The sequence below is a fragment of the Heterocephalus glaber genome, unplaced genomic scaffold (genome assembly GCF_053883595.1).
Source record: "Heterocephalus glaber isolate CG9 unplaced genomic scaffold, H.glaber_assembly_v1.0 deba00000901, whole genome shotgun sequence".
In the NCBI taxonomy this organism is placed as follows: domain Eukaryota; kingdom Metazoa; phylum Chordata; class Mammalia; order Rodentia; family Bathyergidae; genus Heterocephalus; species Heterocephalus glaber.
Window position 1 is genome coordinate 6,924,956 of NW_028258171.1, and position 24,116 is coordinate 6,949,071.

General features: G+C 38.4%; 1 pseudogene; it reads right to left on the reverse strand.

Moving 5' to 3' along the window:
- Nucleotides 1–3,605: 3,605 nt before the first annotated feature.
- On the reverse strand, nucleotides 3,606–12,133 carry LOC101718721 (nuclear receptor subfamily 1 group D member 2 pseudogene; annotated as a pseudogene).
- Between the last annotated feature and the right edge of the window lie 11,983 nt (nucleotides 12,134–24,116).

A 24,116-nucleotide genomic window follows, 5' to 3' on the forward strand; every position in this document is an offset into this window, starting at 1 on the left:
TGGCACATCATGAGACTTCTTGGTCTCTATAACCTTCAGAGCACGAGCCAATTTCCATACTAAAATATTTTAATATTATAGATGTATGGGTTGTTTTGCAAGAGAACCCTGACTAATTCAATAGTCTAAGAGAGAAGTAGGCCTGATTATATTAACATATAAATACAGAGTAGGGATAATTACAATATGGATAGCAATCATCTTAGCTAAATTTCAGTGCTTACTAAGTTCCAGATACCTTGTTGGCCAATTTATATGATCTCACTTAACCCTGACAGCATCCCTAACAAGTAGGTCTATAAAAATTCCCATTTGAATGTGAGGTTTTTATAATCTTTCCTATTCCGTGCCCTGTAGAAAGTGTTGTTTCTTACTTGACTGCCTTTGTTCACTCTCTCTCCCTCCTTTCCTAAACCTCTGTTTCTCCATGTCACAATTTGAACTCTTGAGAGCTAGGGACACCCCTTCTTAAATTAGGTTTCACCTTTTACATAGTAATTGATATATAATAAGGGTTCAATGACAGATGAAAATAAAAAGATTAGACAAAGGAAGAGAAAGAGAAGCATATAAAATGCATGGGTCACAGCGCTCCACACTTGTAGTTCCAGCTATTTGGGAGACTGAGGCAGGAGGATTGCTTGATTCTGCAAGTTGGAGGCCAGCCTGAGCAACACAGCAAGACCTTGTCTCTAAAAAAAAAAAAAAACCCAACCCAGAAACACCTATAAAATATAAAAAATTATTGCTCTAGCCTACACATATCACAGATTGCAATTAATTTAAATATCCAGCAATAGGGATTGGTTAAATGCAGTCTATTTCCTCCATAATTTCTCTTCAATGCCTCTAAGATATTTAAAGCCATGGGAGGACTTTCAGGCAGATGGCAGCGTGGTGAGCCACAGCATAACAGCCTCTCTGAGATTCATAGTCCAGGGAAGAGAAGATGAGAGAGGTGGATGCCCAGGACCCAGGAAGGATCTGAAGGGAGAACTGGAGCCCATGGGGAGACCGAAGAGAGGGACCTCAACACAGAAAAAAGAGCTGGCAAACACCGCCTTCTCCCTGACACAAAGGGAGAGTTCAAGTCTGTAGAAGCAGGGTGATGACGGGTGACTCCAGAGGTCTCCACAGAGAAATGCACCAGTGGAATGGAGCAGTGGAAACTGTGGGCTGCAGTGGCTGGTGAGTGACCCCAGTCCAAACAACTCCAGGAGAGGGCAGATGGCTGGATGCCATTTTGGGAAGGGACCAGCTGCACCTGGGACTCAGAGCAGCCTTGGGTTGGCTTCACTGCAGGGCTCCCAGTGTCAGGGTGAGGTGCAGCTGTGGGAGACATCCTGGGTCAGGGAACCGAGTTCAAGACAGCAAGAGACACCCAGAGTATTGTGGGCTGAACAATTTGGGTCCCAGCCTCACAGCCAGAGGCAAGATCAGTTTGAACATTAGTGGAGTTGAAAGTGCAGGCTTCCTGGGATTATCCACCACCCCACCCTAATTCTCCTGCAGGCTTGCTGGGATCATCCAATTTAGATCTAGGCTCTGTCTGCCTCCTTTGTCTATCAATGACAGCCGACCCATGCCCTGAAGTAGACATTTTTTTGCCCTTTCTTTGTTTTTTTTTCTTGTTTATTCTTGTTTGTTTGTGACTGTGAACATTGTTTTTAGTTTTTTTGTTCTGTTTTGTTCTTGTTTTTGTTTCTTCTTTCTTTCTTTCCCTCCTGTCTTCTTCACCAGTTCCCCAAAGCTTGGGTAATCTTCCTTTATCCTTCAGCCTTGTTTTTAATCTCTTTCTCTTCCCCTATTTCTCAATTTTTTCCTCTTATCCCTTTTAAATTTTCCCCCTTGAGAGTAAAAGCGCTCTATGTTTTTTGGTTCCAGGGATCAAACTCAGGACCTCGTGCTTTGGAGGCAGGTGTGGTGCCACTGCTCTAAATCCCCAGCCCTAAAATTGGTCTATTGAGAGGATATTTACTGTACATAATTTTCTGATTGGTTTTAGATTTTGTTATATACCTATAAATCTTGTTCCTATGGTTAAAGATGGAAAATTAACAGTTACCACAGTTTGTCATTTTCTAGACTGTATTTGTTGCTATTGTTATTACTGATTGTACAACTTTAGCCAAGGTGATATAGTTGTTGTGGTCACTTGTTCTTCCTTGTATGCCAATACCAAGATTGTCTGAGGGTAATAATACCATAGTCCAGTACCAGAGAACTGGGTGCTAGGCCAAATAGGGAGCAACTTCTCATCACTAATATATTGAAGAGGTAGAATCTTAAGACAGACTCAAAAGCCAAAAGCCAGCTAAACTTAGAAGGCATATTTGAAAAACAGTCATTTCCTAAAGAGGTCTCAATACTAGTAATAAAGCTACCTGAGAAATTTACAAGCATCAACATAGAAAACAAATTTTAAAAACAGAAAATGAAAAGATATGAAAACAAGATGCACGCCCAGACCTCTAGCTTGCCCAAGGCAAATCCAGAGGGCAATGAAGTGAAAGAAATCAAAAGCCACCCACCTGAACTTTCTGAAATGGTAGCAGCAGGAATAACAAAGCAGGTGAATGAGGTTCTGGAAAAAAACAAATCAGAAATAATTTCTCAGATAACTAAAGAGATGATGACCACAATAAAGGATATGTTTAGTAAATCTAGAGTAGATATAGATTTTTAAAAATAGAGGAACTTGGGAAAATTATGGAAACCATGAATGCCCAACATAGGAAAGAAATGGATTCCATGAAACACATTCAAACAGATATCCAGGAGATTAAAAATTCTATTGAAAATATATGCAGCAGAATCAACCAATGTGAAGACAGAATATCAGGTCTAGAAAACAGGTTTGTGGTTAGCAATCATCAAAAGAAAAACTTCTTTTTTTTTCTTTTTTTTCAGTACCGGTGATACAACTCAGGACCCTGGGCTTATGAGGCAGGCATGGTGCCACTGAGCTAAATCCCCAGCCCAAAAACTTCTTAAATAGATGGCAGATATTGGGAAATAGGAAGAAAATGTTCAAATGGAAGAGGAGGAAGGGAGGGGGAAGGGAAAGAAAGAAAAAGGAGAAAAAGAGAATAGAAGAAAAAATGGAAAGAAAGCTTTTGTAAATAAGGAGGGGAAGAAGGGGTGAAGGGAGGTGAGGCAAATGGGGAAAATAGAAGAACCAAGATACATTATGTACAGGTACAAAGTTCCTGTAATGAATGTGATCATTATGTATATCAAAAGTGTACCAATAAAATTATTTTTTAAATGCTGAATCAGATACACATGAAAAAATAAATCAAGTCATGGGAAAATGCTATTTTTTAAAAGAGAATCCTGGAAGTGCAACAGTATGAATATTTTACAAATAGTCATGTGAATAGAAAATATAGAAGTAAAAATACTAAATATCAATAATATTCACATGTGGATGGGTAAATTGTAATTTCAATTTTCTTCTAAAACTTCTATTTTTCAAATTTTCTTTTAAAATCAGTTATTTTATATTATATTTTTATATATTACATATCCATTTGAGAAAATTTAGATAATAAAAATCTAAATCACATGGAAATGTTAGGAGAGATACATGACTGTTTGATATTTTATTTAATGGGCTAAACATGGCTGGGTAAAACTAGGAAACAGCTCTTTGCTTAATCCCACCTTGTTCAAACTGACTCTGTCAGCTCTCCTTCCCTCCCCTTGTACATCCTGAGTGTGTATCTTACTGTTTTGCTCTCACTTTTCAACTGTATATTTTATCCCTCCCTTATGTCAGAAGTGAACCAAGGATTCAAGGGCCAACCAAGGATTTGGATATATTAAACCAAGTCCCATGGGGTGAGGAGACACAGAAAGGACAGTGTGGTCCATTCTTTGCCCCATTTGCTTCCTCTTTCTTCTGGTTTGGACAGAGGTTGGATCCAATAAGCAGGAGGGATGAGAAGACATGGCCTTTTTACTTAGCTCATACCCTTGTATGAATGACCTGCTGTCATGCCAACAATCAAATTCCGGTTCTCTTTCTTGGTCTGAAGAGCATTATTTCTGGCCTTTTTTAGAGACACATATCTACCTGGGTACCTTCATCTATACTATTCCTGACATCAACACTGTTCTCTAGTGTACTAAACCTCTCCTGCTGCCTGTCACCCATAGCCTCTGTCTGCTGGAGCCCCGTCCCAGGCCAAGCAGGCCTAGGGTAAGACAGTTTCAAGACCACTATAACCCTCCTCAGTGTCTATTTGGCTCCCAGAACCTACAAACATTTCTCCCACCCATCTCTACTGTTGTCTTCTCTCAGGCAGCCTCACAAAGCCAGAATTTTCCAAGTGAAAGACAATTACCAGTTTCCATCTACATTTGTGCCAAAGTCCTAGGCACTGGCAGGTCCTGCCCTAAATTGCACACCCTCCACATCTATACATCTCTGCTGTTCAGCAGACATTCAGCAAGAGTGAAATGTGAGGGTCCCCTTCTTACAAGGACCCCTCAAACCTCCCTGACAGGACCTCCTGGGCCACTCTTCACTGGGTTTGCAAAGAAGAGCTGATTACCTATCTACTATGAACTCCCTTGAAAGAATCCTCCTCTCTGATAAAGGTCCAGGTTTGGTGTAAGTAGGCTGCTGATGGTGCCAGATATCAGACCTGTCTTTAAAGTATCTCCCAGCAAGTCCTTTGGGATGTGCTTAGCACTTCTTTTGAAATGAATGGATATTTATTATCCACTGTTGTCAGCTTTGGGGATTTAGCCAAAATTCCATGACAACAGAAAAGTATCATTTCTCCTGTTATGTATATATTTTCACCAAAAAAGGGTTATATGCATAGATTAATAAGAATTATTTCTCAAATACAGTATTGGCCTGTTATGTCCTTCATATTCAGAAAAAATGAATATGACAAAATCCTGATCCTTTAAAAAAAACTTGCAACCCAGCAGGGAAGATAAGGTATATGAACAAATAACTGTAATAAAAAGCATTTCAAACACCATAATAGTATAAAAACAAAGCATTATGTGGGATAAAGAAAGAGAAGATTGCTTCTGGGAGACAATGAACATCTGTTAGGAGAGGTTAAACCAGCCAGGTTCTGAAGAATTGGTAAGAGCTGAATAGTAGAAATGGAGGTAGGAGGAACACATATTCCAGAGACAGGAAACAAGGTGAGTGAAAGCACATAGACTGCAAAGGATTAACATTTCTTCAGGGAATACTGAGGTGTTGGTCCAGTTTTCTAGTAGTGCATATCGCCGAGAACTTGGCATCTTTATGGTAGTAACACTACAGACGGGCTTGAATAAATATTAAGAATCCCTGCCCATGCATTAATACACTATTAGTGCACTGTGAAAATATCTTGGGACTCCGATATGAGAGGCAGCTAGAGAATTTGGACTGTTCATTTGTGAGTTAGAAAAAAATACCGAACTTGAAGGGCTACAGTAGCAGGGAGGAAAGTAGCTAGGAGGCTTGTGCAATGATTCCTACCTGATCTAGGACAGCCAAGGGGAATGCAAGGAAACGCACCAGTTCAAGTGACAATCCATGGAGCACTCAGTCCATCAGTCACTCTGATAACAGTAGCAGGGTCTTGCTGGAGAGGCTTTGGGTTGACTGCTCACTAGTGATGAAGGATTTGCACTGAGAATACAAATTCCCACTTCTTATCCCACTTGAGGCCAAGGTAATGCATTTTCAAAGAGGCTATCTAGTGTTAAGGGTCCAGGCTGAAGTCACAGAAAGAAGCAAAGCTAACTAGCTCATAAGGGAATCCAACTCCCCAACAGAAGCAAAGAGTCACAGGCACATACACGTCAGGAGGCTTAGGCAGCTTGACAGAGGAAAGAGATGGCAAACTGACTAGAGTCTTGAAACTGCCTCTGTAATAAACCTGCACAGTATACCAAAATATCACAATGCTCAGGGTAAGTAATGGTCTGTACTTGTAAAGAAATAAATACTATGGATTGTGAATACTTGGATTTAAGGGTGCTAATTTGAAATGTTATGCAGCACTCAATTTTTACATTAGGTCCCCTCATAATGTGTCAACCCATGACCATGATTTCTTAACATTCTACTTTGTCTTTGTTGTCATTATCAAAAAAAATACTAAGTTTAATAGCTACTAAGACTTTGAAGTACCCTAGACTTGATCTAGCACCCTGTAGCTATCTTAATGTTTTATAAACTTCCCTTTGAAGTCAGATATAATTAATGATCAAATGTTTCAAGATTAGGTCAAAGGAGGAAATAATGAAAGGAGAAGACACTCATTGGCAAATGAAGGTCATCTTTATAGAAGCAAGAACACCAATTGCACACTACTAGCAGGAAAATAATCCATGCACTTCTGGATGGTACTGTACTGCCATCTAGAGGCCTAGTAACATGCTTACAACATGCAACATAAAAGTTAAAAGCAAAGCATACTGAAAATAGTATGTAACTACAATCCAGGTAAAACAGAAAATATGAGAAATGCTTGAATATTTTCAAACAATCCCTATCTCAACAGAAAATAGAAATGACTTCTGAATCAAAAATAAGTGCAAGCATGTTTTGGAATAAAGGATGTGCATTTTCCCAGAGATCTAAACTACATGGATGGGTGAATTAACCATGCAACTTGCATTGGCTTCAAAATAGGCAAAGAGAAATTCGGGGAGGAGAGAATAAAAGGAAGAGCATCCTAGGAAGGCAAGAGCCACTAATGATCAGGAAGCAAAAGATGGTTCTAACTTTTTACAGAGGTAAAACAATTTCCTCAATTTTCAGTTACAAGTAGCTAGGTTGTCAAATTATAAATAATTTGCATTTTCAACAGCACTTATAAAAAGAACCTTTACTAGCACTTCATTTTAACATGGAACTATAATAAGGCCCCCTGGTCAACTCCACAAAAAAGAGTATTTCTAACTACTGGATTTGTTGCCAGAAGCCGAAGGCCCCTGACTCTACCTGTGGACCAAGTTCAGAGCTCCGGGCTCCACTCACCTGTACTAGTTACTGTGCCCAAACTGAGAGGAAATTTAGGAATGCCAAAAGTAAGAGAGCATAACTTGGATGTCATTTGAGGTCATTCAGAGCTCTGAAATGCATAAGAGTGGTTTCAAACTCTCACTCCAGATCTAAAGGGAAGGCCTCATAGGATTACTGAGGATTCCTGGGAACTCATAATTTTATAAATGCCTTGGACTGGATTTTCTTTTTCTTTTTTTTTTTTGTTAGAAATTATATTTATTATCCCCTCCCCCATGAACAGATTACTTCTCAGAAACATGAAGATATTATCCATGTCATCAATTACAATTTATAGAAAATAATTCATATCCTGTCAACAATACATTTCTGTCATTTTTAAAACAGTAGCCATTTTATTTCCTATGTTAGTTCAAGAATAGTTTTATGGTGGGTTTTTTTTGGATCAAATCAGCACTGTCTTTGTTTATAGGTAACCGTTTCCTGACAGAGCCCCTCCCCGACCCCTAAAAAAATTCTATATCCTAAGTGATAAACTTTTCTTGTACATTCAGCAAACTTTATATTGAAAAAAGAATAATTTATAGGTATTTACTCTTGTGCACAGTAATAAATCTAGCTGAGCTTCTACACCTTGCTTTGCAATGTTTACATAAAATAAATCATCTTATCAAGTTACAATGGATATTTATTGAAATGTAAATACAAAAGCTATACATTTAATCCACTGCAATTTCCTTCTTTTTAATCTGTAATTAAAACATCACCATAAGAACAAGCTTCATCCCAAGATGTTTCCCTTTTCCCTCAACCATCTCTCTAAAAGCTGGAATCTTCTCTCAGATCATGTAGAGATACATTAAAAGCACAGAAAAAAAAAATGTTTTAGCTTGCTGACATAATGCCCTTAAAACTTCTGAGATAATGCCCATATTTTAACTTTAAAATGTAAAATCAGAGTTAAAGCATCGCTTAATCCATACAGTACATTAATTAATCAACAGTGTCCCACTGACTTCAGAAGTTCCCTAAACTGATGTCTTCCACTGGTGTCCTCCTTGCATAAACTTAGTAAGTTTGTAACTACAACTCAATCAAAAAATGTGCTTGTAATAGGCTGCCGGTTTAATTTTAGAATTACAAGTATCATACTGGGCTATTTTCAAATATAGAAATGCTGAGTGGCAATATGAACTATTAATTTTGTTTCCCATTACTACAGGTAGAATTTATTCAAATAAAATTTTACAAGACAAAATGTGAACCTATATACCTTATATATGGACATATACATTTATATCTTGAACCTAACTAAAATTTTATAAGCAATACTAACATAGTTCTGGTTACATATTCCTAAAGACTTAATCATTTTAAAAGATACATGTTATAAAAGAGGCTTATGCAAAAGGCAAAAATTAAGAATCAACATGATCTTTGAGGTTTTTGATATTATTTCAAAAAGCTGTTTCTACCCTCACAAAAGAAAACTACGCATTTATCTTAGGAAACAAAATATTAAAAGATAATGCTATCATGTAAAGAATTCACAAAATTATAACTGTATATCCCATAAAAGTCATACCTAAGGTAAATCACAATTATGGTTTATATCATATTACATCACTATCTCCTTTCCTCTTTTACAATCAGAGGGGTTTTTTTTTAACTCACTTAACCAGTGCCACAGAAATTCAGATCTCAGTAGCAACAAATTAATCAAGATTAAAGAATAAGGAGGGCTGGGGATTTAGCTCAGTGATTCCGGTGCCTGCCTCATAAGTGCAATGTCCTGAGTTCAATCCCCGGTACCAAAAAAACCAAAAAAACAAAATAAGGCATTCTGTTCACATAATGAAAGTAACAGGCTTAGTGGAGTAAAGCGAGTTCTTAAAATTTTTGCAATTTTGTATCATCTGAACATTATATAGAAGGCAATCTTTACCAACAAATCCAATTAATTGTTATTTTCCAGGAAAACAGAAAACATACATAAAATCCTCAACTTTGACTATTTCTCCCAAACAGAAGCTGATCTTATCTGTTTAATAAAGTCCACTATTAGAAGCATGGATGAAAAAGTCTTTGACGATACCATTTCTAAGTCTGTAGGTAACACACTAAATGATTTTTCAAATTACAGATTAAATCTAACTTGACAAAATCCCTGTAGAGTTACTCGGGGAAGAAAAAAAAACAAGTGGACTCAGGTACATGCCTACACATGCCAACAGTTTGCTTAAACATTAATTCTTCAGATACGATCAAAATTCTTTATCATCGAGCTGCAGCATGTATAGAAGGGGCAGCATTGCAACCTTTATTAGCACAAGGTAAGAATCTGAATGAGCTTTTAAAAAACTAGTACCTTGAACCAAAAATTTTACCAAAGATGAACTCTAAAATACATATTTTTTGAAAGTTGGACTTAAATGTTGCTTAAATAAACAAAAATAGAGGATAAATTTAATATTCTACCATCTAATATTTTTAAAGCAATGGTTATGTCATCATCAACAGGTAAAATGCACCTAATTTGGGTCTTTTGACACCTCTTGTTTTAAGTTTATTGTATGATAAAGTTCTTCACAGTTTAAAATATTGTGAAGAAATATATTTATGTATAACTATTCACATACATACTATGTACACATACTATGTATTTGATGCATCCATAAACTCTGAATATGTGTGTATCATCAGGATACCCTACACATATGCAAGGAACCCTGAATAGATTGATGTGGACTGTGAAATGGTTTCCCAGAAATGCTCAGAAATAACAAGTTATTATTCATTATGATGAATAACTATAATAAAAAAATTTTTACCTTATTTACATAGTGCCTATCTCCCAAGAGGTAAATATGCTTTTATAGACATTTTTAGCATCTCCATGAGGCAGGACATTAGGGACACTATAAATTCTCATTTTCCACAACCAAGTAAATTGCCCAGGATCATTAAGTTTAACAGTGGCAGAGTAAAATACAAACAAGGAGAACTCCTAGCTCCCCAAATCTCCAATTACCAGTCTTTTGGTGACACCAAAACTTCCAACATTCAACAGTACTTCTACCACAAAGGATTAATTTCAAAGTCTTATATTTGGGATTGTGGTTTTGGTTTTGGCAGATGAAAAAGTCTAACATTCAGTGTGATTATAATTCAGTGTAACTTCTCCAGTTTAAGTGTGACACAGCTGATTGGTCTATTGGGAAGATGAAGTCGATATCTAATCACAGTTGTAGAGTTCTCAATCCAAACAGCTATTGCTTGATTACAGAGATAGCCTACAATCTTGTATTGTCTTAAAGGTCTTTTCTTTCTCCATGTATGATATACACATATAAATAAGCTAAATGCACAAAATATACAGTTAGTATCAGTTCATGTTCAAATAAACAAAGGCCTTAAGGGTGAACTTTAAAGGCCAAGAGCTCCTCAGAGTGCATATTATTTAAAGATCAAAGATCTGGCAATTTTAGAAGTAGTTTTGTAAAAATAGAGGCCTCGTTTGGATGGTTTTTCATTATTAAGGTCCTTAGTGCACAGATGAGGGTTTCCTGCAAAGCCTCCACAGAGTTGACATTTTCTATCCCAGATCAGTCTGCAGATACCAGGACAACTGCTGTAAACAAACTCATCTCTTCATCACTCAGCTGGAGGGCATTTAGCTTCTCACTAAATTCAAACATAGAGTTTAGCAGATCCCCTGCTCCCACTGAGTGTACGTCATCCACACTATACTTCTTTCCACTCAAAAAGGTGACCATATGCTCCTTCGCATCAAACAATGATGCAAACCATACCATCAAAACCTCAAAAGTCCCAGCCTTTAAATGGTTGACCTGGTCGTGCTGAGAGAGATCCCTGAACCCAGGAATACGCTTTGCAAATTCCACCACTTCTTTCACTGCTGGTGTGAAACTCATCAAAAATTCTTCCCAGATTTCATGCCCCGATTTATGTGGATCCACATATGGAGACTTACTCATTGGACAAACCAGATGCATCCTCCCTCCAGTGTTGCCCACGTAACTATTCTTGTTCTCATTCTGAGAAAATCCATCTATTGGAACTCTATCACATACTCTTTGAGTATAACCATTGGAGACGTTCATACAATGTCCATTTGCCATACAAATGGCATGCCCATTGGAGTAATGCATTATGTTCCTCCCTTTGTACTGTCCATTGACACTGAGATGTTGCTGGCTTTCACAGGGAAAATGGCTGTTCAGCCCATTGCCACAATGCTCATGATTTAAATTATATTGCTCCATGTTCTTGGGAATCCGTTCTCCCCTCTGGGGCTGCATGCTCTCAGCTGAGTTTTCTCGCTGCTCTTGATTATACATAAAAGTATCCTTGTGTGCTCTGGTCACCATGCCAATCACTTCTTCCTTTGCAAAATCAGAAGAGGAAGAAGGCGAGCTTTTGATGTTTTCTTGCTCCAGCTGGGGCTTGGGTCGAAGCTGTTCTTGGGCAGGTAAGGCTGTCTGCTCATGATGTTCGATTAATGTATCATTCTGCAAGTGACTACTAAACTGGCTGTTCATCATGGTCTTCATCGCACTTTGCAATTCAGTTAGCATCCTCTGTTTCTCACGCTTAGGAATACGACCAAATCGAACAGCATCTCTTGACATCCCCACAGACACTTTTTGAATCGACACTGCTGACACCTGTTCCGATTCATCCTCATTATGGAACAGTTTTCATTCTTCAGGCACTTCTTGTACTGGATGTTTTGCTGAATACTTCTCCGAAAGAAGCCCTTACAGCCTTCACAAGCATAAACTCCATAGTGGAATCCTGACCCCACATCCCCACAGACTTTACACAGTAGGACCATGCCACTGAATTTTGTCACACCACTATGACTCTTTGTCATCCCAGGAGCACTTGACTTGCTTGTCTTCATAGAACAATCTACTCGATCATTCTTCAGGATGCCTTCTATATTGGAGAGATCACCATTCTTGTGATTACCATTGACATCAGAATTAGAGCTATTTGGAGAAGATGGAACAGAAGAGGAGGAGGACTGGAAACTGTTTTCAGAACCCTTCACTGTGGCAAGAGGCAGGGCTAGAGGCTCGGCTGGAAGAGCTGATATAGGCAATCACACCTCCTCCACGGTGCCCTCTGGGAGGGGCCGGGGCCGCCCGCTGCCCACCTCAGCGCCGCGCCACCCCGGAGGCAGCGGTGGTCTCGGAGCGCGCTCATGGGCCGGGCAGGCGGGACCCAAGCCCCGTAGCCTGGCGCGGGCTGCAGGGAGAGGGCGGCAGCGGCCGGCGAGCGCACTCCTCACGGGGACCCTGACAACAAAAGCGGTGGCGCGGCGGCTTCCTGCAGTCCTGGATTTTCTAACTTAATGCTCATCTCCCCAATCATTCCCTGACACAAAACTCTCTCTTTTCATAATTTCTTCAAAATATAATCACCACAAGGACAAGAGAGAGTCAAGCTTAGTCAAAGGTTTGGGGAATAAAGGACGACAGTACTAATAAATGAACCTCGACAGTAGGTAATCCTGTTCTTCAAGTCCAAAATGGGGGGAAAGGTTTGCCATTACTTCGGAGGCATACAGAGGAAAGGGAAATTGGACTAGCATACTCTTGAATCTGCCTCCCTGCTAAATCTACCCATAGTAGCAAAACATCGCACAGATGTACTTTTAAATAACAGTTTTTGTTATGACTAAGAGTCAATTCAATTTCCTTCATTGTCCAAGAGCATATCTGCAACTGCCCCTTCCTTTCTCTTCCAATTACTCCATAGTACATTGGAAAAATATTACCTTATACCTCTATAGTGTCATATATTTTAAATGCTATTGTAGCCCAATGAAGTGATTCAAAAAGTTATACGAAATCAATATTTTTAGATTTTGTATGAGTGAAACATAGTACTATCTGTACCTAACTTACCAGAGACTGGGGAGAGTGTGGGGGTATGAAAGTTGGCCAGTAGGTACAATGGTCAGTAGGTTACTATGACTTAGGAAGAATAGGTTCTGTATTCTCTGACACAGAAAGGTGAATATCAATAATAGTGCACTATACATTTCAAAATACAGTGGACCCTTGACTTATGAACTCAATTCATTGGTTGTAACTCAAGTTGGTCAGGCTCTTCTACACAGCATTCAAAGACTCTCTCCTGTACTTAGAGAGACACTGGCCCAGGATTTCTCAACCCCACATGGGAAAGGATGTTGTAATGTTCCTTCCAGAACTCTTAAAGGGTTAAATCTGTATCTGAGATCATTTGGAAGCACAAGCATCCAGCATTCAGTCATAACTCAAGACTTTGTTCATAAGGTAAAACTAAAATTCTGTTTGTAACCTAAGCTGTTTGTATGTCAGGCCAGTCGAAATTCAAGGGTCCACTATAGCTTTTGAATGTACTCACCATAAGGAAATAATAAAAGTTTAAAGTGATGCATATGCTAATTAACCCAAGTTGTTCATTATCCAGTATAAAATACGAATAAAAAATCACATTGTACATCATAACTATGTATAAATATTATATATCAATCACAAAAAAAATGCATTCTTAAAAAGTTAATCAGAAACTTACACTATCAAGAGGCATGGGGGCCAGGGATTTAGTTCAGTGGTTTTGCCGCCTGCTGCGCAAGCGCAAGGACCGAAGTTCAATCCCTGGTACCAAAAAAAAAAAAAACCGCTCCCAGCCCAGAGAAGGAGGCTTCCACCCTACCACCACTCCCAGCGTAGAGGAGGAGGCTTCCAGGCCACCATACCACTGCTCCCAGCACAGTGAAGGTGACCCCTCCCACCGTCAAAATCAGAAAACATTTAAACAAGCCTCAAAACCAGACTTTCAGATCACCTACAGCAACTCCAAAGGGAAACGAGATGGAACACTGATACTCAACCACCTAGACTCCCTGAACTGGCAACAAAAGAAGATCTGGAAAATATGAAATCAGAAATAATTTCTCAGATAACAGCAGATTGTACCCATTGTGCAAGAAATGATTAATAAATCTAGAAAGGACACAGACAAAAAAAAATACAGGAGCTGAGGAACATGATCGAATTCAAACATAGGAAACAAATGCAATACATAATACAGATGCAAACAGATTTGCAGAAGATTGAAAACTCCATTGAAAGTCTATGCAGCAGAATGAGCCAATGTGAGGACAGAATTTCAGATATAGAAGATAAGATTGCAATTAGTGACCAGGAAAAGAAAAATTGCTTTAAAATTGTAAGGGACCACAAGAAAGCAATCCAGCAGCTGCTAGACAATGTGAAGAAGAATAACATAAGACCGATCAGAGTCAATGAAGAAACAGGAGAGAGTGCAGATGACATAAAAAAACTGTTTACAAAAGTGATGGTAAAAACCTTCCCAAGCAGAGAAAAAGAACTTGATACACAGGTAAGTGGGGCATATAAGACTCCAACTAGCCTTGATCAAGAAAAAAATCTACACATAGGCATATAATTGTTAAGATTCCAGAAATCCAACAGAAGAACAACATTCTACAAGTAGTTAGAGAAAAGAAACAAATCACATACAAAGGAAAGCCCATCAGAATCACAGCAGACTTCACAACACAAACCCTCAAGGCAAGAAGAGCTTGCAGCTTCCAAGCCCTAAAGGAAAACAGCCTCCAACCCAGATTGATGTACCCTGCAAACTATCTTTCCAAATTGATGGAGAAATAAGATACTTTCATGACAAAGAGCACCTTAGGAACTTCATGAATACCAAACCAGCACTCCAAAAAATTTTAGACAATATCCTAGGAAAAGACAACAAGGATCACAACCACAGGAAGCCCAGCAAAATGAATCCATCAGGCACAATAAGAAATTAAATGCGAAGGGGGAGAATCCAACAAAAAGAAGAAGTCATGACAATGATAAGTCAATATGTTTCAGTTATAATCATCAATGTTAATGGTCTCAATTCACCAATCAAAAGAAATAGACTGGCAGAATGGGTCAAGAAACAAAATCCAACAATATGCTGTATACAAGAAACACACTTGATTCAAAAAGAAACTCATAGACTGAAAGGAAAAGGGTGGAAAACAATACTCCATGCAACAGGAACCCAAAAAAAAGCAGGAGTAGCTATCCTCTTTGCAGACCAAGTGGATTTCAAACCAACACTGATTAAGAGAGACAAAGAAGGACATTACATTCTTGTAAAGGGAACAATGCAAGAGGAAGAGATGACAATCATAAACATATATACATCAAACACTAGTGTACCCAACTATATAAAACAAATACTAACAGACATGAAAAATCATATAAGCACTAATAAAATAGCACTGGGGGACCTTAATACCCCACAGTCACAAATAGATAGATCAACTAGACAAAAAATAGGCAATGAAATACTAGAACTCAAACTCTTGAACAAATGAACTTAACAGATGTTTACAGAGTGTTCCACCCCACAAAATCAGAATACACATTCTTTTTAGTTGCACATGGGTCGTTCACCAAAATAGACCACATACTCTCTCACAGAACATATTTAAGTAAGTGCAAAGGAATTGAAGTTATCCCCTGTATATTATCAGACCATAGTGTGATGAAATTGGAGATCAATAGCAAAAGAAACCACAAAAATTTCACAAACACATGGAAATTGAACAATACATTTCTGAATAACCAATGGGTCACAGAGGAAATTAAAGAAGAAATCAGACAGTTCCTTCAATTAAATGACAATAACAATACAACATATTGGAATCTATGGGACAGAGTGAAAGCCGTCTTACAAGGGAAATTCATAGCAGTGAATACTCATATTAGGAAAACAGAGCAAGCCCAATTAAACAACCTGATGCTAAACCTCGAGCTTCTAGAAAAAGAAGAGCAGGACAAACCCAAAGCTCATACAAGGGAGAAAATTATAAAGATCAGAGCAAAAATCAATGCAATGGAGACTAAGACCAATACAAAAAAATCAATGAAGCCAAGAGTTCATTCTTCAAAAGAATAAACAAAATTGACAAACCCTTAGCCAACCTTATTAGGAAAAGGAAAGAAAAGGCCCAAATCCATGCAATTGGGAATGAAAACGATGAAATTACAATGGATCCAGCAGAAATCCAGAGAATCATCAATATACCTACTTCAAGAACCTATATGCCAAAAAGATGGAAAACATAAGAAATGGGCAGATTCCTAGATATATACGAATTATCAAAGTTGAACAAAGAAAACCTAAAAATTCTAAACAACCCAATACAAATCAATGAAATTGAAAATGTAATTAAAAACTTATCAACTAAGAAAAGCCCAGTTCCTGATGGCTTCACTGCTGAATCCTACCAGACATTTACAGAGGAACTACTGCCACTACTGTTTAAACTCTTCAGTGAAAGTGAAAGGGAAGCAATACTCCTGAATTCATTGCTGGAAGCAAGCATCACCTTGATCCTCAAAGTAGAGAAAGACCCAACTGAAAAAGAGAACTATAGGTCAATCTCACTAATGAACATAGAAAAAATCCTTACTAAGATACTGGCAAATAGAATGCAGATCATCATGAAGATCATACACCCTGATCAAGTGGGATTCATCCCAGGGATGCAGGGATGCTTCAACATATACAAATCATCGAATGTAATACACTATATCAAAAGAGCCAAGGACAAAAACCATATGATCATTTCAATAGATGCAGAAAAAGCATTTGACAAAATCCAACATGCATTTATGATAAAAACCCTATAAGAAATCGGAATAGACGGTCTCTACCTCAATCTGATAAAAGCCATCTATGAAAAACCAACAGCCAATATCATACTAAATGGTCAAAAACTGAAATCCTTTGCACTCAAATCAGGAACAAGACAGGGATGTCCACTATCACCACTCTTGTTCAATATAGTTCTGGAAACATTAGCCATGGCAATTAGACAAGAGAAAGAAATAGATGGAATAAAGATAGGAAATGAAGAAGTCAAATTGTCATTATTTGCAGATGACATGATACTCTATATAGAAGACCCCAAGAACTCCACAAAATATCTTCTGAACTTAATAACCAAATTCAGTAAAGTAGCTGGACACAAGGTCAACACACAAAAATCAATAGCTTTCCTCTACACAAAAAACAGGCTCACTGAGACAGAAATAGGGCAAATAATTCCTTTCACAATAGCATCCCCAAAAAACTGAAATACCCTGGAATCAACCTAACAAAAGAAATCAAAGATCTCTTCTCTGAAAACCACAGCACTCTGAAAAGAGGAATTGAAGATGATATCAGAAAATGGAAAGACATCCCCAGCTCCTGGGTAGGAAGGATCAATGTAGTGAAAATGGCCATACTTCCAAAACTCCTGTGTAGATTCAATGCAATCCCAATTGAAATCCCAGCAGTATACTTTATGGACCTTGAAAAAACAATCCAAAAATTCATTTGGAACAAGAAGAGACCTAGAATAGCAAAAGCAATTCTAGATAACAGAGACATGGCACAGGGTATCACAATCCCCAACTTGAAACTATACTACAAAGCTACTGTGACAAAAACAGCATGGTACTGGCAAAGAAATAGACCTGAGGACCAGTAGAACAGGTTAGAAGATGCAGAAACAACTCCAGACACACTCAGCCACCTCATCTTTAACAAACACCCTCACTGAAGGAAAGATCGCCTCTTTAATAAATGCTGCTGGAAAAATTAGGTTTCAACTTGCCAAAGATTAAAAGTAGACCTATATCTCTCACCGTGCACTAAACTAAAATCAGAATGGATTAAAGATCTAAATATTAAAACAGAAATGCTGAACTGCCTGTAACCGAGGTTATGTAGAACTCGAAGACATTGGTGTAGGAAAAGTTTTTATGAATAAAACCTCAGTTGCCCGTGAACTATCACAAACAATCAACAAGTGGGATCTCTTCTTACTAAAAAGCTTCTGCACAGCAAGAGAAACCACCGACAAGGTGTAGAGACAAAAAATTTTCACCTGCTGTTCCTCAGACAAAGATCTACTATCTAGAATCTATAAAGAACTAAAAAAATCAGACCTCCCAAATTTAAAGACCCAATCCGAAAATGGGCATCTGAAATGAACAGACATTTCTCAGACAAAAAAGTAGAAATAGCAAATAAGCATATGAAAAAATGTTCAAGATCACTTGTCATTTGAGAAATCCAAATGAAAACAATGCTGAGATTCCACCTCACTCCAGAAAGAATGGCTGCTATCATGAAATCAACCAATAACAAATCCTGGCAGGGCTGTGGGGAAAGAGGAACACTGCTCCATTGCTGGTAGGAGTGTAGACTGGTACAACCACTGTGGAAATCACTATGGGGATACCTCAAAGAACTAGGGCTGGAAGTCCCATTTGACCCAGCTATTCCCCTGCTGGGTATCTTTCCCAAAATATTAAAAGAATCATACCACAGTGATATATGTGCACCCATGTTCATAGCAACACAATTTGTAATAGCTAAAACTTGGAAACAGCCCAAATGCCCATCAACTGGAGACTGGATAAAGTAAATGTGGAGTTTTTTTATAAAATGGAGTACTACTCAGCCATAAAAAATGAGAAATTAGAGACATTTATAGCTAAATGGATGCACATTGAGGAGATACTCTTAAATGAAATAAATAGGACACATGTGTAAATACCAAACAGTTTCTCTAGTGTGAGAAACTTAAAGTGTAAATAAGGACTAAATGGTATAATAGATAATGTAAAATAGGAAGCAAAGGGGCAAAGGGGAAGGGGAAGTGGGAGGGGTAGGGGAAAGGAAAGAAGGGAATGGAATTAATATGAGAAAATGGAAACAAAGTCTTTGTAAATAGGGAGGGATGGAGGGGTTGAAAGGAGGGCAGGGGAATGGGGAAAAAATAAGAACCAAGAGACACTATGTAAAGGTGCTAATTTCCAATGATAATGTCATTATATTGTATACCTAAAATGTACCAATAAAATTAAACTTAAAGAGGCATGAAAAGCAGAAAAGTTGTTGGTTATGCAACACAAACACATGGTAGTCTGTTTCTTCTGGACATTTTATATCTTTTTACACTATACATAGCCTTGACACTGCTGTCTTTCTTATGTAACTTATGCTACCTGTCCTCTACCACTGCACTGCAAAGCAGAGACTACATTTACACAGTAACAGATGCTGTGTTAAGCATGAATTAATTATTCTAACATAAAGATGTTAGAGTTCTTAAAGTAACATATACGCGATGAATTTTTTTAAATTCTGTAGGCTCTTCAGCTTTTAAACATATGTTCAAATTTTCTGTCCAGGGTCCATGTACCTATGACAAGCCCATAAGAGGGTGTTTTTAAAAGGGACAGGGGAGCATTTTGCTATTTCTTACAGCTTCAGCTTCAAATTAAGTCACTTTTTTCTTCTTCCTTTTTTTTCTTCTTCCTTTTTAGGGGATAAATATAACTTACCTGGTATTTATATTACTTAATCAAATATAAGGTTTTCTTTCATGATGTCAGTTCTACCAAACAAAAGAAGTCTTTAGATGAGAGGCAAAACAAGGCCTTTCAAATTCCAGGGAACTCTACACATGGATTTGTTTTTTCTTGGTACTGGGGATCAAACTTGGGACCTTGCGCTTGTGAGGCAGGCACCGGAACCACTGAGCTAAATCCCCAGCCCCTAACACACAGATTTGTTTTCATAGGACCAACTGCAGCAGCATCATGACTTCCAACTAGCATAATACCTCTCAGTCCCCATTGCTACCTTGTGCAGCTTAAACTGACTCAGAAGCAACTGGACCAGTGGCATGATGCAACCCTTTATTAAAGGTCAGCTGAGGCACCAATTCAGAGATGACGCTCTGCAAGGTAAGGGTTCTGTCCTCCAGGATAAGTGCATGCAATTCAACAAACTGCTGCCCTATAGACATATGGTCCAATAAGTGAATCCATGGGCACAGAACCAATGCATGGATGGCCCCTGTCTCCCTTACTCCCAGTGACTGCACACACAGAATGTATGCTTCCCTTCCCATCAAGTAAGACTCTTTTATTAAAGGTCTTTGTTCTCAAAAACTTTGCATTCCACCAGGTGGTGTGACATGGCAGGGACTACACTAAACCTGTAATTACACTCAGCAAGCTGATCACTTTAGGCTCTCATGTCAATGAACTAGCAGACAACCAAAAGTTTCTATGATACAGGGCTTATGGAACTGTAAAATATAGGAAAGCTCTGCTTGCTCAAGAAGCTTTATTATGAAAATAAAAAAATTTCTCTACTCGTGTGTGTGTGTGTGTGTGTGTGGTGTCAGCAGTCCTGACATCTGAATCAAATTTTGAGTAGGCATCTAGGCTGCATCTGCAAAGTAGTCGCAAAAATTGGTGCTAGGAGCAGGATTGTATAAATATTGGCCACCACCACAGGAGGTCTTTCTTCTATTGCTTTTGAACTATGAAAAGGGTAAAAACTACTTCACATGATTGGATGGCTTAACTGCTTCCTAGAGAGCTTGCACTTTGGTTTATGCTACACTATGCAGCATATGTGGATGCCTATAAACTCCCTTATACAGAGTTAAAGCCAGAAGTATGAAGATTCTGTATTAGGGACAGGAGTAGCATATTGAAGCCCTTCATAAAGTGGTCTGGGTTCATGTCTAAACCCAGACCCATCAGTGCATCTTGGAATGGCTGTGACTGATACAGGCTCTGGGAAAAGACTCTTTCCCTGTTTCCAACTTGGTTATGTCTCAGAAAGGCACTGTCCCTAATAAAGTGACGAGAGGAAGCACAATACTCTGTACAAGATATGAGATCATCACTGGTTGTGCATGAAAGAAGACTCCTAGAGAGAAAGAAAAAGAGATGCAGAAAAAGAAACAGAAAGCAGCCATGATGTGGTGTGCTAAGGTCTGCTTTCCAAGAGTAAAGAGATCACCTAGACCCTTAAATGCATCTGATATTATGCTGCTTGTGCCTCAGTCATGAGAAAGATCCTAATGCTTAGGTTATAAAAACACCCATGGTACTGTGTGGCACAGCAAAGGGCTTAAATCAAATCTTGTGAAATAACCACTGCCATAGGAGGCACCTGCCCTGATAGTACTGATTTGAGGCTCCCTGGAAAAAGAAATTTAAAAAAATCAATAAAAGACTGGAAAAATGGAAACAAAGCTTTTATAAATAAGGAGGGGGAGTTAAAGGAAGGGAAGGGGAATGGGAGGAAAAGAAGAATCAAGCTATATCATGTACAGGTACAAACTCCCTTTGATGAATGTGATAGTTATGTATATTTAAATTGTACCAATAAAATTAATTTTTTAAAGAAATTCATAATTAAACAGGATAACGGAACACCTCACAGTATTGAAACATATCCAGTAATCAAACACACACACACACACAAACACACACACACAGAGGTGGCAGCAGAGACAGAGACTGAGACAGAGAAAGAAAGAGAAACAGAGACAGAGACACTAGAAGAAACAAACAAAAAAATCCAAAACACATGTTCACAGTTTGACCTAACTAGAAATCTAAACTGTACTAAAATAATTCAACAAAAGATAAAAGGGCACTAAATAGCTTTTGTACCTATATAACATAGGTTCTGAATTATAATTTTTTGAGATAGTGCTCACTATGTTGCCCAGGCTGTTCTCAAATTCAAGGGATTCTCCTGCCTCAGCCTGAGTAGCTTGGACTGCAAGCACATACCAGCAGGCTCTATACGAATTAATATTTGTTGAAATGCACAAACTGCCAAACCTTCATGGATTTAATAAATACTAGGAACCCCACTACATTTAAACAAAGAACCACATATACTCTTAGGGTAGTTATCCAATATAAAAAAGAAAGCAAACAGATATGCTCATCTGAACCATTGGATCTACTGACTTGTCTAAATTCTCTACACCCACAGCAGTGCCCTAAAATACACCATAGTGTGCATGGATGCTCTGAACTAATGAATTACAAATTAAAACTAAATTAAATCATTGGCACTTGACAAAATGGGACTCCACAGATCTTCTTCCCCAATTAAAATAGTTAATGTGGTTCAAAGTAAATCGAAATTGTCAGTGATTGAAATCCATTATACAAGACTTCACAGAGAAGAGTCATTATCCTCATGGCTAACAGCCCAATTTGGCCTGTATTTGAACTCAGAAAGAATGTGTGGTATTTCATGGTGGATTACCACAACCTTAAATGCTGTGGTCCCACCCATCAAAGCTCCTATACCCATTAATATTGAAACTACCGTATCCACCAATCAACAATGAATAAATATGTTGCTATTAGAGATTTGATTACTATATTCTGCTCATTGACTATTTCAACATTCTCTTGGCTGCAGTTTGCCTTCATCTCTGAAGAGACACGATATACCTTTACTCAGCTATTCATAGCAAAGCTCGACAGCCTTATATAGTCTTCGCGAGCAAGATCTGTATTGCATACAGTTTTTTCTAATATTGGAAGTAGGCACTACATTGATTTCATCTTCCTCCAAGGACAGTCATTGGACACACTCATTTTAAATATATAAATACAAAGGAACTCAAAAAAAGGGGACAAGTCTTGTTCCACATATAAGCCAGGGCCCAATCCTTTTGTATTAAATTCCTGAAAAGTATTTGATAAGCCATGCCTGACACTGCAAGAAACAGCTATAGATCCTCTCGGTACCCACAACATTCTTTAGTTCTTCATGAATTCTAGAAACAAAATGTTTCTCATTTACAAACTTTACTTAAGTCCACTTATTCTATTACTTGCAAATAAACCTATTTTAAATGCTCCACCTCTAACAAAAGGCTCTAGAATCTATCTGAAGTAGAATACAACAGATATCCTCATTACTGCCTCAGAGATTCCATCACTGCAAAGCTTTCTCAACCTCCTCTCAAGCTTCCTGGAGTCTCTGGACCACCCACAATGCCCATTAGCTACTCAGCTTTCTTACATGCAAAACTGCTCTCCTCAGCCTGTGCTATACACCAATGCAGCAGGAGTTGCCGACCACATATTGAGCTTTCCTGGAAATAGAGGTTCTTACAGGCCCTAAATTCATCACTCTCCATACTCATTACATCTTGAGCCATAGAAGTAACACACTGTAATCTCCACAGAGCGAGAGAGAACTCTTTGCTACAAAATGAAAAGAAATCTGAGCCCTATGACATATTTCACCTGCAAAAGAAGTTGGCCAACTCTGTCCTCAGTTTTTCCTAAATAATATGATGCTAAAAGAGGAAAACTATTCCTAGACTGCTAAGCTACCTGGAAAACCCGAGGATCAAACAAGTAAACAGTAGTGGGAGCTCATACACAACACTATTCCTCAGGCATAAGGAAAGTGATCCCAGATGGAAAGGCAGAGAGTTGGAATGAATAAAAAGCAATGAAAACAATAAACATATGGGTGAATTTAAATGAATATTGCCCATAAAAATCTACAAAAATATCTTATGTGGTTTCAAATACATGTAGAAACACAGGAGGAGGCTTCCAGGTTGACCTGCCACCGCTGCCAGCGTAGAGGAGGAGGCTTCCGGGTCGACATTCCACCACTCCCAGAACAGAGGAGGTGAGCAGCGTGGGTGCAAGCAGCATCCCCCCACCCCACCCCACCCCGAAATGAGAAGACACATAAACAAGCCTCAAAACCAGACTTCCAGATCACCTACAGCAACCCCAAAGGGAAAAGAGATGGAACACTCTGATACCCAACCACCTGGACTCCCTGAACTGGCAACAAAGGAGGTTCTGGAAAAAATGAAATCAGAAATAATTTCTCAGATAACAGCAGAGATTGTGCCCATAGTACAAGACATGATTAATAAATCTAGAGAGGAGCTGAGGAACATGATGGAATCCCAACATAGGAAACAAATGGAATCCATAAAACAGATGCAAACAGACTTCCAGGAGATGAAAAACTCCATTGAAAGTCTATGCAGCAGAATGAGCCAATGTGAGGACTGAATTTCAGATATAGAAGAGAAGATTGCAATTAGTGACCAGGAAAAGAAAAATTGCTTCAAAACTATAAGGGACCATGAGAAATCAATCCAGCAACTGCTAGATGATGCAAAGAAGAATAACATAAGACTGACTGGAGT